Source organism: Erpetoichthys calabaricus, chromosome 10 (genome assembly GCF_900747795.2).
Source record: "Erpetoichthys calabaricus chromosome 10, fErpCal1.3, whole genome shotgun sequence".
Classification (NCBI taxonomy): Eukaryota; Metazoa; Chordata; class Cladistia; order Polypteriformes; family Polypteridae; genus Erpetoichthys; species Erpetoichthys calabaricus.
The window spans coordinates 154,307,698-154,331,011 of NC_041403.2; the positions used below are offsets into that span (position 1 = coordinate 154,307,698).

The following is a 23,314-nucleotide window of genomic DNA, read 5'->3' on the forward strand; positions in this document are numbered from 1 at the left end:
GGCCTTTGGCTTTCAAAAGCCGAAGTTCAGGTGTGAACCAGGGAGCAGAAAAGGAGAAAGAAACAGATCTAATTTTTAATGGAGCGACAGAGTTAAGAATACCATTGAGTCCAATGATATAGTGTGAGACCAGTTCTTCAGGAGTGGAGAAATTATGACTGTCCATAAGGGAATCAATACTAGAGGAAAGAGAGTCTAAGTTAATATTCTTAATATTACGGAAAGACATGAGATGGGAAAGCTTAGTGTTGGAAAGTGCAAGTTTAACACTGAATGAAATAAGAAAGTGATCAGTTATGGGGAGTTCATCCGCAGTACAATCAAGCGGGGTAACTCCAGAACAGCAAATCAAGTCCAAGATCTGTCCTTTGGAATGAGTGGGAACATCAGTGTGCTGCTGGAATCCAAAACTCTCAAGGCAGGATGTAAAGTCTCTAGTAATAAGGACATTGATATTATCCATATGTATATTGAAATCCCCCAGAAGTATTATGTTTGATGAAACAGTAGACAAGTGTGTAAGGAAAACAGCAAAGTCGTTCAGAAAGTCATTGTTTGGTTTAGGGGGCCGGTAAACAGTTGCAATAATAATAGGAATATGTCCATTTAATTGACATACAAGAGATTCAAAAGAACTGAAGGCAGGAACAGACAATGGCAAGACTTTCCATTTCTCACGATACATTAATGCGAGACCTCCACCTCGGCCAGAGCCACGGGGTTGAGAGATGTAAGCAAACCCTGAGGGAGTGGATTCATTAAGTTGGGAAAAGTCATGAGGTTGTTGCCATGTCTCGGTTAGACAGAAAAAGTCAAACTTACGATCAGTGAGGAGATCGTGGATGAGAGGTCCCTTGCTCGTGATGTTCAGCAGACCGAAGTTAACAACAGCGTTATCGCATTTAACAACGGTGTTAGCCAACTGGGCTATGCTGGCTAACACACTGTGGTCAGCGACTCTGCCTAAATTACGTGGAGGACATCAAGAACTGGACCAGATGGAGTTTGTTATTTTTGAACTGTCACCTTGGATATTCCGGCGGGACCCATGGTGGATGTATCTCTGATGGGGGAGGAATACGATGTCTGGGTGGAGATATAGGCCAGTCAGCGGAGGCTTGGACAGGTGAAAGCAGAGTCGGAGGAGCTCGGCAGCTGAGTACTGAAGCAGGCCCATCACAGGTTGGATAGCGAGAGACAGGAGAGACCAAACAAACACGAACCAAATAAATATCCTACCGGTCCACAGGTTAAGCGAAGGTGCAGACAACTCGGATGTCCATACACAGCCAAATCAGCAGTCAAGCTAGAAATCAGTCTAGCTTTAAATGATTGAAAAATAAAACATTCATATCCTTGCCAATAATTTCTGTCAGCATTTCTTCTACGGCTTTCATTGGTATCCTCATGTGCCTCAACCTCTCTTTCCTCTGTAACTGAGCAACCAAAGCAAAACTAACCAATTAGATCAAAACCAAACTGACTAATCAGATTGCTCAAAAGGACTGGACACACACACGCACACACACACAGAGTAACATTTAATCATATAGTACACTAGCCATCCCCTGTAGCTCCATGAAACAGTACAGTGAGGCGGGCCCTGCCAGGCTCCCCACTCCTGATGTCACGCATCCCCCACTCCTCGGCCCACAGCCTCTGTCTCAGATTACCGCGAATATATCGCTCCTGCAAGCGAACTATGATTCTTAGCGCGATGAGAAAAGTCACAAAATCAACCGGAATGTTCAAGCAAATTATAGAAAAAAGCTTGATCTAAATCCATTAAGTAGTTCTCTCGTGAAAAGCGGACAGACAGACAGACGTTGGATTTTATATATATATATATATAAATATATATATATATACTAGACAAAGAGCCCGTTTCGACAACGTAAGATGAAATGGGCACGAGTGGAATAGTAATAAGTATAAGCACCTCAAACCTGATATACGTGTATTGAATGAATGCGTATTTGAATCAGAATGCATAATTAGGCCTCGAGCTGTAGTCGAAATCGCCTTTCAGGCCTCTAGAACTTTCGAAGTTGCACTTCTCTTTTAATTTTTGCGGCTGTAAATCCGCCGCCTGCCGCGATGTTGGGGTTGGATGTCGGTCGAAGTTGCCTTTCTCTTTGAATTTTCGCGGCCGTAAATCCGTCGCCTGCCGCAATGTCGGTCTTGTAAGGTTTTTTGGGCAGCTGCGCAGAAGGCGACTGCACATTCGGCTTCGGACGGACGTGAGTGAGTGAGTGAGTGAGTGAGTGAGTGAGTGAGTGAGTGAGTGAGTGAGTGAGTGAGGAGGCTGGCGAATTATGTATTAAGATATACAGATATTATACTAGACACGGTACCTGTCCTAGCAAAAAATATTTGCTATCTGTTACCCTACAGATACTTTCAGCGCCTTTCCTATCTATCTATCTATCTATCTATCTATCTATCTATCTATCTATCTATCTATCTATCTATCTATCTATCTATCTGTCTGTCTGTCTGTCTGTCTGTCTGTCTGTCTGTCTGTCTGTCTGTCTGTCTGTCTGTCTGTCTGTCTGTCATATAGTGCCTTTCATATCTGTCTTATCTACTGTCACACACATACACCTGGGCGTTGCCTGTTTTGACTTTATGAATGTGAATGGTATCACCCTGTGATGGGGGGTTCCGTTGTCGCTAACACTGTCTTCTTTTTCATCTGCATTTGCAGAAGCCTGCAGTGGGTTGGCACCCTGCCCGGGATTGGTTCCTGCCTTGTGCCCTGTGTTGGCTGGGATTGGCTCCAGCAGACCCCTGTGACCCTGTGTTCGGATTCAGCGGGTTGGACAATGGATGGATGGATTTCTGAGAGGCGGCCTCAGAGGGGTACTTATCCCCCTCCCCTGTGTCCAGAGATGTCCCCGCCCTTTCCAGTAAGGGTCATGATAAAAACAGGTGGTCCTCAAAAGAATGTGATTGTTTGGAATTCCATGCCAACCGAGACGGAGTTCCTGCTGACAAGGCTGAGTTGTTCTACTAGTTCTCCCTGGTGATAAATCAGTTTAAGATCCCTACTAGAGCCGCTCACTTTTGGTTTTGTTTCTTTTGTGCTATGAATTCAATGGGGTAGACCAAAATGGTGCTTAAAATATCTCTCTGGCATTACAGAATGTGTCCACACTATTTATCATAAAGTGTCTTCACATCCATCCTTAGTATTTTTATGCATGTGACAATAATTTATTACTACTAATATGACTACTCCTACAGGGACAATGGAAGTTTTTGGACAACATTTCCCCTACAATCACTTTATAATATAATCATCGCTCTTGTGGTCCCTCAGAAGATTCCATACTCTGTGGTTTGTAAAGAAGGCCTAGTCCAGGCAGTTTGGTAGTGCTGCCAGTTGACTTTCACTTGAGCCACCATAACTGACCTCGAAGCGTCCAGTATAACAAAGTAAGACATCTGTAAGGCTCAGCAGTACAGCCGTCCATGGCGTGAGGAGGCTTCACCATTCCAGCGTCTTGATGTCTCTGAATGCACAGGCTGTGCCACTGCTGTTTCAGTATAAGATGGTGTTGACGTGTTTGTGCTGCCCCCCCACACCCACTGCCCTTGTGTGCTCTCACTGGCCCATCACGCAGTCACCTGATTTGACGCACACCTGGGGGTATCATTCATGCAAATGGCACACGTCTCTCGACATAACTGCAAACACAAAATAAATATGTGTTGCTACCATGCATTATAATGGCCTGTTTGCTTATTATGAAACATTTTCTTCGACCCGAGTCTGAATAGTCAGCCTTAATAAAAAAAAAAAGACTTCATTAATCATTCCATGAAAAGTTCACTCAGGTTGAATGAGTCAATATTAGACGACATTATGCCAAATTAGATACAGCAAAAAGTGTTTATTTCTAAGATTGTTTTGCCAGGGCCTTATTCATAAAGTCTTAAGTGAAGCAAGTGGATTGCACGATGAGTCACATTGGAAAGTTGTTCTTTCCGGGACATGAGGCCCTTCGACTTTAAAAAAGAAAAAGAGAGAAGCTAATTGCTTCAGGCTTTAAGTGCAGCTTATACACGATACATTAAAACCTAAAGTAATAAAGGAGTCAAAAAACATTTTGGGCTTTTAGAGCTATGAGCAGGTCATTAATGGCACCCATCGTAGGCTCGTTAGCATAGTTGTCCTCCGTAATAACCGACTTCCTTTTAATCTCAAGAATGTTCCGCTCAGTTTTATTAACAGTTGAGTCTCCTTCGGCAGATTTTGATTGCTGACGGCATAAGCACGGGATCTGGTTGGGCTTTATAGTGCCGTTACTTCTAAAATGCAGATGTTGAGTTTCCTTTCGTGCAAGATGCTTGGACTGCACACTTCATAACATATGTGAGAGATTCTGCCAGAGGTAGGATTCCAGTTTTATGGGCTCTGGTACATCATCCCAGCTGCTTACAGTACAAAGCAAGAACCAGCCATAGACAGGCTACCGCTGTGTGACACACGTACACCGACTCTGGAACACCAGACACCCTAAACGGTGCAAGTATCCAGTATCTTCTGTTGATTTACTTTGATATGAAATAATCAAACTGTCTGGCAACTACCAGCGGCAGCACAGTCATCATTTTATAAACTCGCCGGCCACTTTATTAGGTACACCATGCTAGTACCGGGTTGGACCCCCTTTTGCTCTCAGAACTGTGCTGGAAATATTCCTCAGGGATTTTGTTCCATATTGACATGATAGCATCAAGCAGTTGTTGTAGATTTGTCTTCTGTACATCCATGATGCAAATATCTCGTTCCACCACATTCCAAAGGTGCTCTGTTGGATTGAGATCTGGTGACTGTGGAGGCTACTTGAGTCCAGTGAACTCCTTGTCATGTTCAAGAAACCAGTTTGAGATGATTTGAACTTTGTGCTTTGGTGTGTTATCCTGCTGGAAGGAGCCATTAGAAGATGAGTACACTGTGGTCATAAAGGGATGGACATGGTCAGTAACAATACTCAGGTAGGCTGTGGCATTTAAACGATACTCAGTTGGTACTAAGGGACCCAAACTATGCCAATGTTCCCCACACCATTACACACCACCATCACCAGCCTGAACTGTTGATACAAGGCACCACTGATCCATGCTTGCATGTTGTTGACGCCAAATTATGACACTACCCTAATGTCGCAGCAGATATTGAGACTCATCAGAACAGGCATCTTTTGTTGTCCAATTTTGGTGAGACCGTGCGAGTTGCAGCCTCAATTTCCTGTTCTTAGCTGACAGGAGTGGTACCCTGTGTGGTCTCCTGCTGCTGTAGCCCATCTGCTCCAAGGTTTGACTTGTTGCATGTTTGGAGATGCTATTCTGCACACCTCAGTTGTAACGAGTGCTTATTTGAGATGCTGTTGCCTTCCTATCAGCTTGTACCCGTCTGGCTATTGTCCTCTGACCTCTGGCATCAGGAAGACATTTTCATCCAGACGACTGCAAATCACTGGATATTTTCCCTTTTTCAGATCATTCCCTGTAAACCTTAGAGATGATTGTGGAAGAAAATCCCAGTAGATCAGCAGTTTCTGGCACTAACAACCATGCCACATTCAAAGTCACTTCAGTCCCCTTTCTTCCCGACTCTGATGCTTGGTTTGAACTTCAGCAGGTCGTCTTGACAATGTCTACACACTGAAATGCATTGAGCTGCTGCCATGCGATTGGCCGATTAGATATTTATGTTACCAGGCAGTTGAACAGGTGTACCTAAAAAATTGGCCAGTGAGTTTATTATATTATATTATATTATATTATATTATATTATATTATATTATATTATATTATATTATATTATATTATATTATATTATGCTATATTATATTATATTATATTATATTATATTATATTATATTATATTATATTATATTATATTATATTAGCAGGTATATTATATTATATTATATTATATTATATTATATTATATTATATTATATTATATTATATTATATTAGCAGGTCATCTTCATTACATATTTGGCTGATTAGATATTTGCGTTAACAAGCAGTTAACCAGTGAGTGTACAGTATAATGACTGCCCCTCTCTCTCTCACCGATTCACCACCTAATGGCTAATGTGTGGGGAACATACTGGCACAATAATGGCTGCTGTCGCATCATTTAGGTGGGTGCTACACATTGGGGGTGGTTGAAGCGGTTCCCCTCTGTCTATGTAAACCGCTTTGAGTAGTGAGAAAAGCGATATATCAATGTGATTAATTATATTATGTTAGCCAACCTGAATCCTTAGGGAATCTGCAGCTTGATCCATCCATTTCCTCATTATACCAGAATGCTATGGGACATGACAAGCCTATCCAAGTAATTAACTCAGGACACGAGTTTCCTTAATTAGCTGCCAAACAATAATGAGATACAAAATGAGCCAAAACATGACCAGCAAACTGTGTCCATCATATGATATCTGAAAATGAAGAAAGATGAAGGTCTCGGGAATGTTGATCTGCTCAGGTCCACAAAACATTTTAGTAGTACTCTTAGAAAAGAGAAAACCAACAATTTCAGAAGTTTCTGCTATTGCACAATGAGAGCAGCAACAAGTCATGAGCTTAAAAAACGAGTTTAATTAACAACAAGAATCGGCGGCTAATGAAGAAATTGGTTGGAGTTTGAGGCCCTGAATTAGTTGGTCTTCCATTAGCTCACTCACTTCACTTTTCATTTCTGTTTGGGTGCCGTTTAAGGAAAGAAATGAAGCAATTCAGAGGAACGATGAAGAAATTCAGGGGAACAAATCTTAAAAAAACTAGTCTATTAAAATTACTGTATATACTCGCATTTAAGTTCTCCTGCGTATAAGTCAGGACTTGATTTTACTGTATAATTTCCGGTATTTTATAATGTCAGTTGTATAAGTCGAATGTGGAAAACTCCTGCTATTGGTCCAAGAGATTATGATAAGCTAACGCCCACCTGAGAGACTAACCACGGAGCACATGGCCTTTTTTTTCTATGTATTATGCCTACGTGACCACACAGTAGAGGTGGGTAGAGTAGCCAAAAATTGTACTCAAGTAAGAGTAGCATTACTTCACAATAATATTTACTCAAGTAGAAGTAAAAAGTAGTCATCCAAAAAATTACTCAAGTAAGAGTAAAAAAGTATTTGGTGAAAAGACTACTCAAGTACTGAGTAACTGTTTGATCGTAATAAATGACTTATTTTTAAATGTTGTAATAAGACAGACAAAATCCTCTTTAATAAAATCCCTGTGTGCGTCCAGGTGTCCGTGTGTGTGTGTCTTCTGGTGAAGTGCGCATGCGCGGGGCACGGTGCAACGCGCGATATTACTGTCAGAGAAAATTATAGGCGTTTTACGAAAATACAAACCAGTATTACTGCGAGAGGAAATTAAAGGTACACAATACAGTGACGCATATTACAGACACATACAAGCCAGTATTACTGTCAGAGAAAATTAAAGGCATATTACCGACGCACACGCATGTATTACCGCCAGAGAAAATTAAAGATATTACGGATGTACAAGCCAGCGGACGTACAAGACAGTATTACGGTCACAGAAAATTAAAGACACACAAAACACGGCGGCAGCCCATGAAGAACAGTCAGCTCAGCAAGTCAACATCAACAAAAGGAAGGCAGAAAGACAAAGAAAAATACGACTAACAAACAGAATGAGGTCAAAGTCCCTTGCCATTTAATATAGACTGTTCCTTCATATTTATGAACTACTGTTCTAGCACCAGGGGTGGCACGGTGGTGCAGTGGGTAGCGCTGCAGCCTTGCAGTTGCAAGACCTGGGGACCTGGGTTCGCTTCCCAGGCCCTCCCTGCGTGGAGTTTGCATGTTCGTCCCGAGTCTGCGTGGGTTTCCTCCGGGCACTCCGCTTTCCTCCCACAGTCCAAAGACATGCAGGTTAGGTAGATTGGTGATTCTAAATTGGCCTTAGTGTGTGGTTTGTGTGTGTCCTGCGGTGGGTTGGCACCCTGCCCGGGATTGGTTCCTGCCTTGTGCCTTGTGTTGGCTGGGATTGGCTCCAGCAGACCCCCGTGACCCTGTGTTTGGATTCAGTGGGTTGGAAAATGGATGGATGGATGTTCTAGCTCCCGTTATTGTAACGGGCTTAATGACTAGTATAAAATAATATGCAAATTCTGCTATTTCCAAATAATAAAATAAAAAATGAGTAAAAATAAATAACATCTTTACAAAATAAAGATGCAAAAATAACACAAAGTTCCAAATCTCAGTTTTTCACAACAAAGCTTTTGAAGCCAATACCTACATTAGGTAACATGCATGTTTGAACAGTGAAAACTACTTACAGTGACGAGTTATACTGACTGTACACTGACAGTAGAATACTGCATATTCACTTGCCCTCCAAATAGCACAGCTGATAGAAAATAACATTAGAACAAGGCAGCTTGTGCACGTACAAGAAGTCTCACTTTACCTTGACTGGCCAGTCGCAGATAGTTGACACAGTTGACACAGTCACTGTATAATAGATGTAAGATGCTCTTTTAAAAAAATTAAAAATTGAGACTGCAATTAACATGAACAAGTATCCTTATAACTGTTCTTATTTTTAAGTTCTGTAAGACATACACTGTCAGACAGATCACTGAATAATGCACAGACAGAGAAGTTACTAGATAAATAAAACTGGGATGACACTGTATAATAGAAGATATAAAACTATCAGAAAAAAAAAAATCAGCTAGAGGGACGGACGGACAGACAGACAGACACAGGGAAGGCACTTGTATAATAGGCAGACAGAGAAGGCACTAGACAGATGCACAACAGTATTAGCTATATAGTAGTTTCGTTTTATATATAATGTATATGTATTTTACAACTCGGAGAATTATGTCAAAAAGAAATACATGAAATCATATATCAATTGACACACACTGCACGCAGGATCTGGCTGGTCTTTGATGCTGACGGCAGCTGACAATATGGAGTTAATCCTGATGGAGAATCAAAGAAGAATAGAAGAGTAACAGTGAACGAGATAGCAGACACATTAGGGAGTAACGTTTTGCCAGATGAATCATTTAAATGTTTGCAACGGGGCGGCACGGTGGCGCAGTGGGTAGCGCTGCTGCCTCGCAGTTGTGAGACCTGGGGTCCTGGGTTCGCTTTCCGGGTCATCCCTGCGTGGAGTTTGCATGTTCTCCCCGTGTCTGCGTGGGTTTCCTCCCACAGTCCAAAGACATGCAAGTTAGGTGGATTGGCGATTCTAAATTGGCCCTAGTACAGTATGTGCTTGGTGTGTGGGTGTGTTTGTGTGTGTCCTGCGGTGGGTTGGCACCCTGCCCGGGATTGGTTCCTGCCTTGTGCCCTGTGTTGGCTGGGATTGGCTCCAGCAGACCCCCGTGACCCTGTGTTCGGATTCAGCGGGTTGGAAAATGGATGGATGGATGTTTGCAACGTCTCTGCGTGTTGGGTGCTCAGAACGTAGACTCTTGAAATGACAGCAACACTAAAGGCATTCAAGGTCCAAGATCACGTGTACAGTTTTTCATGATGATGACGGCATCGTGAATCAACGTTATAGGGATTTGCTTTGGTATTTGTGATAGTCAAGCAGGAAAAAGGAAGTGAAGAAGGCGACACATCAGCCATCGCCACCTTCTGCAAATATAGAGACTGTGGACATAAATAGGCAGTCAATTCTCTGGACTTGATGTCAAGTGACTACCATCCACTTTTGCGGGACTGGCTAAGCCAATGATATAAAGACATCAAGTCAGCCTCAGAAGAGGGGTTACATGAGCATGATATTTTATGTAGGTGACACAGAAAATGTCATGAATTTTATCACAAGCGCATTACTATTCCTAGAGTTATTAGATTATTTCTATTGATAGGTCAGGCACGGAGCATTTTGATCATCTCCCATCTAAGTATTGTCACGCATGCACGTTTGTGGATCGCATGCCACGCTTATCCCATGGTAGTTCGAGAGACGGTGCTCGTGTTAACCTTCTCCTCTTTTGTTCCATCCGCCGAGTAGATGCCCAGTTAAGGCAACGGACTCCGCCCCCTTCTTTTCCTTTCGCCCATAAAGCTGCCAGAAGGAGGCATTCAGTTTTGGAACAGACAGCATCACAGGACAGAGCTCCTTCCATCCTGACCAGAAATCGACAATTTACTTAGCCAGACGGCTTTCTTATTTTGATTATTCTTTTGATAATTATATTGGCGTACATAGCTGCCCTTTTTTTGGACTGAATCAAACAGGGACGATGGGGTTGGTGCCCTGATATTTATCTGTGGAGCTTGCAGCACTTCACTCGACCACGGTGTACACGCTAATATTCTTAAGAAACTTCCAAAGTTTTAAGAGTTAAGTGCAATGCAAAAAATTCTGTGACAATTAAATTTAGTCTCATCATTTTGTCAACATGTTTTGTTCGCTGCTAAATGATTTCTGCTGTATATCTTATTTACAACTGTAACAAATTAACGACAAAGTGAATAGGCCATAATGTAAACATATACAAATCAAAATAAATCATCAAGCAATTAAAAGAAAACTTAAGAGAAGCTGAAGCCTTTTGTAGTCTGAAAAGCTTGGGATGAGAAAAGCCTCTAATCAAAACATGGCCGGCTTTTAGTGAAGCCATTAAACGCTGTGTGTTTATTCAATAACAATTTGTCAAAACTGGACCCACTTGTCTGCTGTAGCGGGAGGCTGCAGTGGCTTTGTTGAATTTTTGACTGGTGAGTACAGCTGTACCTGAGAGGACTTCCTCTAGGTTGCTCCTTTATTTTTATTTAGGATTCCTAACTCCGAGCAAACAAACTTCACAACCAACGAAAAGCACCCAATTGTTTTAAGAATCAAAATAATAAACAAGAACGGCAATGCTATTGTTTAAAACATTTTTAGAAGGTATGAGAGCACCTCCAAGGCCTCTGTTTTCCAGGATTTATCAGGACATTTTCACAAGGTAGAACAAAGGTAGGCAAACAGTCACACAGGAAGTCGAGGAAAAGACAGAACAAGACACAAAGAGGGATTATATATATATATATATATATATATATATATATATATATATATATATATATATATATATATATATAGGGCGGCACAGTGGGTAGCGCTGCTGCCTCGCAGTTGGGAGACCTGGGGACCTGGGTTCGCTTCCCGGGTCCTCCCTGTGTGGAGTATGCATGTTCTCCCCGTGTCTGCGTGGGTTTCCTCTGGGTACTCTGGTTTCCTCCCACAGTCCAAAGACATGCAGGTTAGGTGGACTGGCGATTCTAAATTGGCCCTAGTGTGTGCTTGGTGTGTGGGTGTGTTTGTGTGTGTCTTGCGGTGGGTTGGCACCCTGCCCGGGATTGGTTCCTGCCCTGTGTTGGCTGGGATTGGCTTCAGCAGACCCCTGTGACCCTGTGTTCGGATTCAGCGGGTTGGACAATGGATGGATGGATATATATATATATATATCACTAGCTGTCCTCTGCCTGCTTAGTAGTGAATGAAACAGGGCAAGCTTTACAAATCATTAAAAAAATAAAAAAAGACTAGTAATTTGTATTGAGAAAAATTTATATTGATAGCTTTCATATCTGAGTGCCACTTGATGTAAAATATTTTTGGTTTTGCGATCTGGGGGGAGAATGTAGCTGTGATCTCTTTGCCAAAAAAGTAAAAAGTTGGCAAGGTATCCCTGGCTCAACAGAAGTAAGGTACTCTCCAATGTCCAATGTGGGCACTGTATCTGATCTTGTTCAGCTCTGACGGGAGAGAGTCCCCCACGTAGGGAGAGGAGCACCAGACCGTGATATCTCTGCCAATAAGCAGGTACCCTCTAAAACACACAGAGCACTAATCTCTCTTTCAAAAACGTCAGACGTCACTCCTTAACAATCTGTAGATGATGATGTCTGATGAACAAACAGGTATTGTTAGATAAGTGGAGGCAAGGTGCACCCTAACATGTGGTGAGAGGTAGACCAACTCGAATGGAGGCTGGTGCGTGAGTGAAGAGGGTCCCCGCCCGGCTCCCTACTCCTGAGGTCCCGCCTACCCCTCCCCTCGGCCTGCAGCCTCTCTCTCGGATTCACACGAGTAAATCAGTGCCTCAACCATACTATAATATTTAGCTCGATGAGAGAAGTCACAAAATCAACTAGAATGTTCAAAGAAATTATAGAAAAAAACCCGATCTAAATCCGTTAAGTAGTTCTCTCATGAAAGCTGACAGACATACACACAGATAGACCGACATTAGATTTTATATATAGAGAGAGAGATCTCTTATATATAAACGTTGTGATAGACGGCCAGGAACCCTGCCCCGCCGGGATGCCTGGAAGAAGGAGGAACCAGGAGAGCAGCACTTTCTTTTCCCTGAGCACCTGGACGGTTCTTGATCCCTGGGGGACAGCGCTTCTGGGACACCAGGAAGCGCTGACAGATCAGGGACGGTTTATGCCCGGAGTGCTTCCGGGTGCAAGGGCAGCACTTCCGCCACACTGGGTAGTGCTGCTAGAAGTTCATCATTAGGCATCTGGAGCACATCCGGGACAGGATAAAAGGGGCCACCTCACTCCAATCAAGGAGCTGGAGTCGGGTGGAAGTAGGACGGAGCTCCACAGGAGTGGAGGTGGCCGAAGGAACTAAGGACTGGACATTGTAAATAATTTGTAAATAGTTGTGTAAATAAATGTGTGTGTTGTGGACACTGCGTTGTCATGTCTGTCTGTGGCCAAGCTACCTCTTACAACGTCAACGCGTAGAAGTGTGTGTGTCTGCCTGTCCAGCCCGGAAGTGCGAGGCTACAGCATGAAGGTGAAAGAAAGCGATGTGATTTTCTCGGTGAGACACTTATATGTCCGGCGAGACAAGTCCACACCCGGGGCCAGAAATAAAGGACAAAGAGTAGATGACAAAGTAGGACGACGTAAAGAATTAAAAAATGTACACATGCAGAGCAGGTTAGAGATAACGGAAGTATGAAAATTCGAAAGTCTCATAAAAAGTATAGTAAAGATCGCATTAGCGCAAACAAACAGAAATTATTACTCGGTGAAGTAGCAGAACAGTGAAAAGTGATTGAATATATTGTTCAAATTTAAACTTTAAGTCAGAGACTTGTAGATCGTCTAATTTGTGTTGCCAGCGAGATTTGAAAGGTTCCGAAAACATTGGGGCAGTATGAAGTCCCGTGAGACGGAGACTTTAACATGAGATTCTTTCAAGTCACGCCCTACTTACAACCATTTTCAAACAAGACCACGGTCACCTAACCTCAGTCGTGTGAATGCTTTTATCAGACACAGTACCTGCGCTCTCAACTCTTATAAATTTTATCAGGACAATAATTTTATACGTTCTAGATGACACCGACGACTAGATCTCAATGACTAAGCGAAGAAGAAAGAGCATGGACAAACATTCGAGAAAGTGATTTTGTTTATTAGAGAGAAAGAAACGATATTCACTCACAGGCAGTTATACGTTGCGTTGTCACGATGTAAGTCCAAACACAGAATCAAAATTCAATGCAATCTTGAAGAAAAGTTAATTCCAAATATTGTTTTTACTAAAGTTTTAAAGTAAAAGTGAAAATAATGCATATGTAACAATTCCCACGAAAATAACAATCTGTTAAAATCATATATCCGGTTAACCAAACCCGGGGGTGGGCGAGAGAAGGAGCAGGGGGTGGAGCCCCCTAGTACAAATTAAAAAAAAATCATATCACAGTGACATTATAAATGCACATACGTGAGCGCCTCATATGCAACCCTGAAAGCATCCATATATGGAGCATGCTAATCAACCTCATACATAGGCAATCACGATGTTGCAGAACTTTATTGGCTGACACGTCGAGACTCTGCCACCTGCATTCCAGATTATCTCCACAACTGAGAGCACAAGATCATGCGCAGCATTGTAGCACCCCTCCTCTGCACTCTGGTGGTCTGGAAAAGGTGTAAGTCGCCATTATCTGAGCGGGTAGCTGCTATTATCTGGCACATGTAATGACGTGACTGCTATTACAATAAATAGTATGAGCCATATTGAAACACTTAGGGCTCAGCCAGTTACCTTACCATCAAGGCAGCTGTCACGTACAACACTGTCATGTCTGTCAAAGCTACTTTGTCTCAAAATAAATGAATGACGGGTTGACCCAGGCCATCAAGACGCGATATTTACTGGTAACATCTCGGATGACTTGTACATTAATGTAATGTCACTGCTTACGGTGAAGAAAAGCAGCTTCATTCTTGCTGGGTGCCCTTATTGCAATATGAGTACAGTAAAGTATTCTGATTACGTCAGGAGAACCGGACTGAGCTGCAGGTTGCCTTTGTGAGGGACAGCCGGCATTTCAGTCTGGCCGGGACGTCCCTCAGCTAAGAGAGAGAGCCTTTTTAGGACACTACATTCCCCGGGACGCTAGATGGCAACTCCCCTGGACAGAAATGATTCCCAGGATTCCCGCAGGGCAGCATGGGACATGGAGTCCGGTTCTTCAGCCCTGTTGGGTGCCGTGGGTGCCACCAGGGGGAGCTCACCAAGAACCCAGGGGCTATTATGGTGACATTTACCCGTAAGTACTTCAGGGACACCTGAAGAAGGCATTTGACCCGGAATACTTCTGGGTCAGAGACTTTAAAAGGACTATGGGAAACCCTAGCAGGGAGAGCCGGAGTTGGGAGGGAGTGAGACAGAGCTGCTGGGTGGAGTGGAGGAATTGTGTTATTGATTATTTGATGTATTGAGTATTGTGGAGTGGAGGTGCTTTGTGCACTGTACAATAATAATACATTTGATTATTGGACTTTTACCTGGTGTCTGATGTATGGTCTGAGGGTTCAAGGGGACAACAGCGCCCCCTATCTGTCACACCTTGTTATGTTGGCAGAAACGTCATGTCTAATGTATGAGCACCCATACCATATGATGTAGCGCCATGCCGGTCGGTTAATGGCTTCCAGCTATGAGCACTCATAACATATGATGTAGTGCTATGCCGGTTGGTTAATGGCTTCCAGCGCAACAGGCACAGTGGAGTGAAGCTTAGCAGAGATATCTCTGACCCATTGGCCAATTCACTGGCCGATGTATACTGATGAAAGATGACAAAAAGGTTCTTTAGTGGCTCTTTTAAAGGGGTCTACAATACAGTCTGTGCATCATATCCATCGTTTTTGAAATGTATTGTGTCTATCACGTCAACACGTTTTGTGATAATGGCTCAGTGATATGAATATGTCATTTAGCTGCTTTGGCTGCATTTCCCTACTTGATCAAAAGTGTCGCCATTTCCCAGTTTCTTCCAGAACGCTGCATACGCGTGAGACAGGAGTTGCTGTAAATATCCTCATGTTCTCCCGTCAAGTTTGTATTTTTTATAAATCCCGATGTTTTGAGTGGGAAGTTGTGTTAAGCACATTTCGAGCCTCAGTTTGAGGGTACCCAAGCTTTCTAAAGCAGACCCCAAACCCTCTGTCCTAGTGCAAGCTTGGTACCCCAACACAGTAAACGCGCGGGCCCCAAGAAAAGTAAGCAAGTGACTTCCAGCAGAAATTACGTTTTTCAGTGAGCTACGCCTCAATCGGAGACATTTATTTACTGGATGGCATTGCTGTCCAGTCATAAAGCAGGACTAAGGCGCACAGCTCCACTACCTAACTCGGTCCCTGAAGCAGTTCAATGCCATTATGTATTTTATAAGAAAGCATAAAACATTTTGTAGAACTTGTCTCTTTTACCCTGCTATGGTTGCCATGGCCACTTTATGGGAGTCAAACTGCATTTGTAGGCAACACAAGTAAACATCAATTATAAAACAACGCAAAAAGTGACATCACTGGAATAAAGCTGACTCATTTGAGCCAATTCACAATAATCTGTGCAGGATGTGTGTTTGTTAAAAATTACTTTATTACACATTGACTTTCAACAACTGCGGTGGGTTGGCACCCTGCCCGGGATTGGTTCCCTGCCTTGTGCCCTGTGTTGGCTGGGATTGGCTCCAGCAGACCCCCGTGACCCTGTGTTCGGATTCAGCGGGTTGGAAAATGGATGGATGGATGCTATAAAAAATGCTGTTTTGGGGTCACACAGCTTCCTCTATAATTTATTACTCTCATTGGCAGAACATCCACGCTCCATTATCAAAATCTTTACTACAGATTATAAAATGCACACTAGTGCTCCTCACATGAAAGAAATTAATGATATCTAAGACGTATGTGCTGTGCAGGAAAATGAGGAGGCAAATGCAGGATAAGGTTGGAAGGACATGGCAGGTCTGCTCACAGGTAACTAAACGAATGGCTCTGTAAATTAGAAAGTGTTTCAAAACAAGTACATACAGTGCCTTCCATAATGTTTGGGACTAAGCCCTGTTTTTCCTTGATTGACCCTACTAATCCACAGTTTAAAATTACAAATCAAACAATTCAGACATCGCAATTAAAATGCACAGTGCAGACTTTCATTTAAGGGGATTTGCAGATCATTTCAGTCACAGCATGTAGAACTGGCAACACTTTTTCTACACTGTCCCCCCATTTTAGGACACCATAAAATTTGGGACACAGCAATGGCAGGTCTATTAAAGCCACCATATTTAGGACTTTGTCGCATATCTCTCACATGCAATGACGGCTTGAAGTCTGTGATTTACAGACATGAGCAAGTGCTTGAGGGTCTTCTCTGGAGATGAAGCCTCTAATGCAGCCATCTTCAGCTCCTGCTTGTTTCGGGGGGCTCGTCCCCTTAAGTTTTCTCTTCAGCATATTCAAGGCCTGCTCAGTTGAACAGAAATCAGGTGACTGGCTTGGTCATTCCAGAATTTTCCATTTTTACTTCCGTGTATACGAAGTATAGGGAAAGTATTGTAATCATCCAAAAATTTGATTTTGAGATTTTGATGAATCTCAAAATTTTAGACCTCTCAGAGTCTGAAAACACCATTTTTGGAATTATGTCTGTGTGCCTGTCTGTGTGTGTCAACACGTTAACTTGAGTGCACTTTCACTTCGGTCAACCAAATTTTGCATACAAGTATTAGGTACAAAATGTAGATTTCTATCAACCTTTGAGCTATTTCCGCCAACTGGAAGTGGTACTTTACCTTTTATTTAAGCAGCTGCAGATTCTGATTTATTCAACTTTCCTTTAATAATAATTGTTCAATATATTATTCATTTGATTTGTTGTTGATGGTTCTTTAATATACATAACATAAAAATATAATCATTACCTTATGGTTTATTCCTCAAATATCCATCCCCATATCCGGGTATACGAGAAAGTCGAGGGGAGACCACTCCCAAGGTTTAGGGTTTGATAAACTCCTGTGTTGCCTCAGCAGTCTGTTTGGCTCATTATCTTCTTGTAGGATGAAGCGCCGTCCAGTGAATTTGGAGGCCTTTACTGGAACTCGAGCAGATCAGATGTTTCTCCACACCTCAGAATTCAGTCACATCATCAATGAAGAGAAGTGTGTCAGGACCTGTGGCAGCCATAAATGCCCAAGCCATAACACCCCCATCACCCCCATGTTTAACAGATGAGGTGGTCTGCTTTGGATCTTGGGCAGTTCCTTTTGGTCTCCACACTTTACTCTTGCCATCACTCTGAGGAGGTTCACCTTTGTCTCTTCTTCCAGAATTCTGCAGGGTCTTTGAGATGCTTTTTCACAAACTGTTATCTGGCCATCCTGCTTGTGTGGTTTGCATCTTTGAAGTGGTCCTCTGTGTTTCTGTTCATGGAGTCTTCTGCAGATAGTCGTCTCTGACATACACACTTCGGCCCCCCGAAGACTATTTCTGATCTATCAGATAGGCATCTGGGGGCTTTGTCTTTACCACAGTGAGGATTCTTCTGTTCTCAGCAGTGGGGGTCTTCCTTGGCCTACAAGTCCCTTTGTGATTACCGAGCCCACCAGTGTGTTCTTTCTTCTTCATGATATTCCAGACAGTTCATTTTGGTCATCCTAAAATTCTAGTGATGTCTCTGATGGTTTTATTCTTGTTTTTCAGCCTCATAATGGCTTCTTTGACTTTCATTGGCACAGCTCTTCTCCTCACGTTGAACAATGGCAACTAAAGACTCCAAAGGGTAGAAGTAACCCAAGGTATCTTGTGAAGTTATGAAACCCACCTGAGGAATCACAAACACCTGTGACGCCAATCGTCCCAAACATTCTAGTGCCCTGAAATTCATTTGTATGAAAACGTGCTACCTAAATAAATGTTGTTGTTGATATGGGGGGGGCCGTATAGAAAAAGTGTTGTCATTTCTACATGGTATGACCAAAGTGCATGCAAATCCTCTTAAATGAAGCTCTGCAGTGTGCACTTTAATCACGATGTCTGAATTGTTCAACTGTGGAGCAGAGGCTTGTTCAGACTACCCTCAGTCATATACTTAATGCTTCTGAGATGGGCCAGACATTTAATTTGCTTTACTCATTGTTGCTTATCACCATGCACAGATTGAAAGACCCCCACAAAGAAGGACACAGATGCTTAAGATTCTAGGAAGGGATTTAAATAGATAAAGAAAAATGTGTTGTTCTCCCAAACATTATGGAGGGCACTGCAGATGTTGTTACTCTCAACTGTTTTCATGTAAAAGATTCTTAAAATAAAATGGCAGAACTCTCCACCAGGATAAGAGTAAAGGTAAGGGCATGACCAGATTAAGATTCTATGGTGCCCCCGGGCATTAGCACCTCCAGTGCCCTCATATACGGAGACAAATCAAATGCAACTTACTATACACCTACAACAATTTAATCAGACATCAGCACCTCCAGTGCCCTCATATACGGAGACAAACCAAATGCAACTTACTACACACTTACAACAATTTAATCAGACAGTACAAAGAGCTAACAAGCTTTCCAATTCAGATGACGTGGTACCGTTGGCATCATCAAGTAACGACCTCAGCTGTGCACTGGTGCGATCTGCCGCCGAGTGTGAAGTGGTCGCGATGATCGGCTCCTCCAAGTCTGAGGTTGTGGTTTTCAGCTAGAAGAGGGTGGAATGCCCTCACCAGTTATGGGGGGTTGGTGCTACATCAAGTGGTGGAGTTTAAGTACCTCAGGGTCTCATCCACCAGTGATGGAAGAAGTGAGCAAGAGACGGATTTGAGCAGCGTCGGCAAGTAAGGACGTTGTACCAATCAGTCATGGAGAAGACAGATGAGCAGAAAGAGAAAGCTCTTTACTTGCTGGTCGATCTACATGGTGATGAGCTTTGGATAGTGACTGAAGGAACTAGACAGAACCGGCAGAAACGAGCCTCCTTCATGAGATGTCTGGGCTCAGCCTCAGAGACAGGGTGAGGAGTGGAGACATTCAGGAGGAGCTCCAAGTAGAACCGCCACTCCTCTGCATCAAAAGGCGCCAGCTGAAGTGGTTCAGGCATCGGATTAGGATGTCACCCTACAGGGGTGTTTCAGGCATCTCAATCTGGGACAAGACCGCGGGCTGACTGAAAACACGCTGGAGAGAGATTATACAGTATCTCTCACAGTCTGCCTGGAAACATCTCAGTATCCCCTTGGAGGAGCTGGAAGAGGTGGTGGGGAAAATTGAATCTGGGGCATCTTTGTTTATATACAGCTGCCTACACGACTTGGAGCAGATAAGCACAGAAAATTGATGGATGGATGTCATTCAGTAATAGGCCTATTCAGATTAGGGTGGTAGGGAACCAGCCCTGGATGGGGTGCCAGGGACTGCTACACACCCAGTTAATTATTAGTTGGCAACTAGGGGGGAAATAGGAGTGCCAGGAGGAAAAAGGATGCAGACATGGCAAGAACCTACAAGATCTATCCAGGCCTGAGGACCAGTGAGGAGTAAAGCTGTGCTTCCCCATGAGGAGTATGACCTCCTAATGCTAACAGGGTGGGCTCAGGCAAAGGAAAAATGATGGTACAGAAAATATTTACCAATCTGAAAAATGACGGTTGTCACTTACTATCAAAAAATCTTAATTAAAGTTCCTGTAAGTACATTTTCTTTGAAAAAGCAACAATTCAATGACAGATCTTCATACATCACACAGACTTGCGGCTTACCTGCTCGGAGCTGATGCACACATTTGTTTTTTCCACTGATCTCTCTGGCAGCACATGAAAGTGCCCACAGGGAATCCAAATGAAAATCAATGAAGAATTTTGGATCATTTAATAGTAACTCCCAGAAAAAAAATGACCAAGAAGATCATAGTGGAGAGCACATGATGTGAAGGGTTAATGTACAGTTCCATCAGAAAAATGTTGAGTTAACCCCAGCACTGAGAAAGTCAGAAAGCCTTTACCTTCTCTCGAAGCAACAGAGTAGCTGCCCATATTCCTCTGGCTGCTCTGCCCTCATTTCCTCATTCCACTTTGCTTATCTGGTTGCCAAGGGGCTTCTCTCGCATTGGCACCTGTAAACAGAGACAACATTTTGACTACTGCAGTAGCTGTTGAGAGGGAGCAGTGAAAGGCACAAACCACGCTCCAGCTTCATCCGGTGGGCATCGGATGATGCTCATTTGCTCCACTGGAAAGGACTGGATTTGCGTTACTGTCAGAGAGAGCCACAGGGCAAAGGGGGCAGCGTGAGGCATGTAGCCAATTACACAAAACACAATAGCCCTCCTGCTGGGATTTGTAAAGACAAATGGCAGCGCCCCCGGGGCTCTAGACATCTAAGTGGGCCAGACGTCTGCTGTGAAAATGTCCCCAAGTGAAAGTCCCGGACTGAAACCACTGCAACCCCACCACTGCAAGTCATGCTGAATGAGGCGGGAGACCCTTCTGTGCATCCACTCTCATCAGTATAGTAATAATAATAAAAACAAATCTAAATTAGCCTAGGCCGTCCTAATTCGGAGTGTTCGTAAGAAATGCAGTGATTCACTTCATGAAGTTTAAAATCTAAATAGCTTCGACTGAAACAGAAATGTGTCATTTTTTTCATAACTTTGGTAAGGGGCCAAAGAGGTCTACATACAGTATCTACCAAAAAACACCAAAAAAACTACTCCAGGGCACTGACCACTGCCAGATCTCAATACTATTCAAATTTAATCAACAACAGTCCTGGAAATTCCAAACAACTTTTTTCCGTGATAAACCATTTACTCAATCCTCACACCTATATGCCTGTAATAATTTCACAGAGGGGCAGTGAAATAATTTTATTGAAAATTTCACCTCTAAAGTGGAGAGTATCCGCTCCTCATTGTCTGCCTCCAGCCCTCCATCGCTGGATGTTTCTACATTAATGCCAATGGGCTGCCTCTCCCAGTTCCTCTGTACCACAGCTAAAGAAATTGAGGACATCATACAGAGGATACGACCTTCAACGTGTTCATTGGACCCTTTTCCTACTCCTCTGGTAAAAGCTACTGTATCAGATATAATGCATCCTGAAAGTATTCACAGCGCATGACTTTTTCCACATTTTGTTATGTTACAGCCTTATTCCAAAATGGATTAAATTCATTTTTTTCCTCAGAATTCTACACACAACACCCCATAATGACAACGTGAAAAAAGTTTACTTGAGGTTTTTGCAAATTTATTAAAAATAAAAAAACTGAGAAATCCCATGTACATAAGTATTCACAGCCTTTGCTCAATACTTTGTCGATGCACCTTTGGCAGCAATTACAGCCTCAAGTCTTTTTGAATACGATGCCACAAGCTTGGCACACCTATCCTTGGCCAGTTTCGCCCATTCCTCTTTGCAGCACCTCTCAAGCTCCATCAGGTTGGATGGGAAGCGTCGGTGCACAGCCATTTTAAGATCTCTCCAGAGATGTTCAATCGGATTCAAGTCTGGGCTCTGGCTGGGCCACTCAAGGACATTCACAGACTGGGCCACTCAAGGACATTCACAGAGTTGTCCTGAAGCCACTCCTTTGATATCTTGGCTGTGTGCTTAGGGTCGTTGTCCTGTTGAAAAATGAACCGTCGCCCCAGTCTGAGGTCAAGAGCATTCTGGAGCAGGTTTTCATCCAGGATGTCTCTGTACATTGCTGCACTCATCTTTCCCTTTATCCTGACTAGTCCTGCTGTCCCTGCCACAGAAAAACATCCCCACAGCATGATGCTGCCACCACCATGCTTCACTGTAGGGATGGTATTGGCCTGGTGATGAGCGGTGCCTTGTTTTCACCAAATGTGACGCCTGGCATTCACACCAAAGAGTTCAATCTTTGTCTCATCAGACCAGAGAATTTTCTTTCTCATGGTCTGAGAGTCCTTCAGGTGCCTTTTGGCAAACTCCAGGTGGGCTGCCATGTGCCTTTCACTAAGGAGTGGCTTCCGTCTGTCCACTCTACCATACAGGCCTGATTGGTGGATTGCTGCAGAGATGGTTGTCCTTCTGGAAGGTTCTCCTCTCTCCACAGAGGACCTCTGGAGCTCTGACAGAGTGACCATCGGGTTCTTGGTCACCTCCCTGACTAAGGCCCTTCTCCCCCGATCGCTTAGTTTAGATGGCCGGCCAGCTCTAGGAAGAGTCCTGGTGGTTTCGAATTTCTTCCGCTTCCAGATGATGGAGGCCACTGTGCTCATTGGGACCTTCAAAGCAGCAGAAATTTTTCTGTAACCTTCCCTAGATATGTGCCTCGAGACAATCCTGTCTCGGAGGTCTACAGACAATTCCTTTGACTTCATGCTTGGTTTGTGCTCTGACATGAATGGTCAACTGTGGGACCTTATATAGACAGGTGTGTGCCTTTCCAAATCATGTCCAGTCAACTGAATTTACCACAGGTGGACTCCAATTAAGCTGCAGAAACATCTCAAGGATGATCAGGGGAAACAGGATTGCACCCGAGCTCAATTTCGAGCTTCACGGTAAAGGCTGTGAATACTTACTGTATGTACATGTGCTTTCTCAATTTTTTTATTGTTAATAAATTTGCAAAAACCTCAAGTAAACTTTTTTCACGTTGTCATTATGGGATGTTGTGTGTAGAATTCTGAGGAAAAGAATGAATTTAATCCATTTTGGAATAAGGCTGTAACATAACAAAATGTGGAAAAAGTGATGTGCTGTGAATACTTTCTGGATGCACTGTATATGGTGTTCCACAAGGCTCAATCCTGTGTCCGCTGCTCTTTTCGATTTACATGCTTCCATTAGGTCAGTTTATCTCAGGGCATAACGTGAGCTACCACAGCCATGCTGATGACACACAGCTGTATTTATCAATAGCACCTGACGACCCCGATACTCTTGATTCACTGACACAATGTCTTACTTATGTTTCCGAATG

The 23,314-nt window shown here is 43.2% G+C and overlaps 1 protein-coding gene across 5 annotated transcripts in view; it reads right to left on the minus strand.

Annotated features, from left to right (window-relative positions):
* The window catches only part of slco4a1 (solute carrier organic anion transporter family, member 4A1), a 205,950-nt gene that overhangs the window by 123,479 nt on the left and 59,157 nt on the right, over positions 1-23,314 (minus strand). For 3 of the 5 annotated variants that reach the window (XM_051932562.1, XM_051932557.1, XM_051932559.1), the window contains exon 2: positions 20,357-20,467. The exons of 1 other annotated variant lie outside the window; for it this stretch is intronic. The gene's annotated coding sequence lies outside the window, so the exon portion shown is untranslated. One more of the 5 variants, XM_051932560.1, reaches the window with a different exon arrangement.